Here is a 518-nt window from a genome sequence, read left to right on the forward strand (position 1 = left end):
AATCCGTGAATCCGTGAAGTGCTTCCTATAACCTCTCGACTGAGCAGTGCTACACCCTTTTTTCACTTGTGCCTTTCAGGTGAACGACAGCCACTGACCGACAAGAACAAAACCGACCCGGGAAACTTTGGCAAAAGCCTCGATCCTGTGTATCAATCCGTGAATCCGTGAATCCGTGAAGTGCTTCCTATAACCTCTCGACTGAGCAGTGCTACACCCTTTTTTCACTTGTGCCTTTCAGGTGAACGACAGCCACTGACCGACAAGAACAAAACCGACCCGGGAAACTTGGGCAAAAGCCTCGATCCTGTGTATCAATCCGTGAATCCGTGAAAAGCGGGAAGCCAGAATCTCACCACTTCAAGCTCCTTCCCCAGGTGACCACTCTTCGTTACGGCACTTCAACGGTACCGTATTGTTTCCATCCTCATATATTAGCAGAAAGCCATTAAGATCAAGCCATTCTAAGCTTTGGCTGGGTACCAGCATTGCCTTCCCATCATTTTTGGAGTGGGTAA

The sequence above is a fragment of the Opisthorchis viverrini genome (assembly GCF_000715545.1).
Source record: "Opisthorchis viverrini unplaced genomic scaffold opera_v5_353, whole genome shotgun sequence".
Classification (NCBI taxonomy): domain Eukaryota; kingdom Metazoa; phylum Platyhelminthes; class Trematoda; order Opisthorchiida; family Opisthorchiidae; genus Opisthorchis; species Opisthorchis viverrini.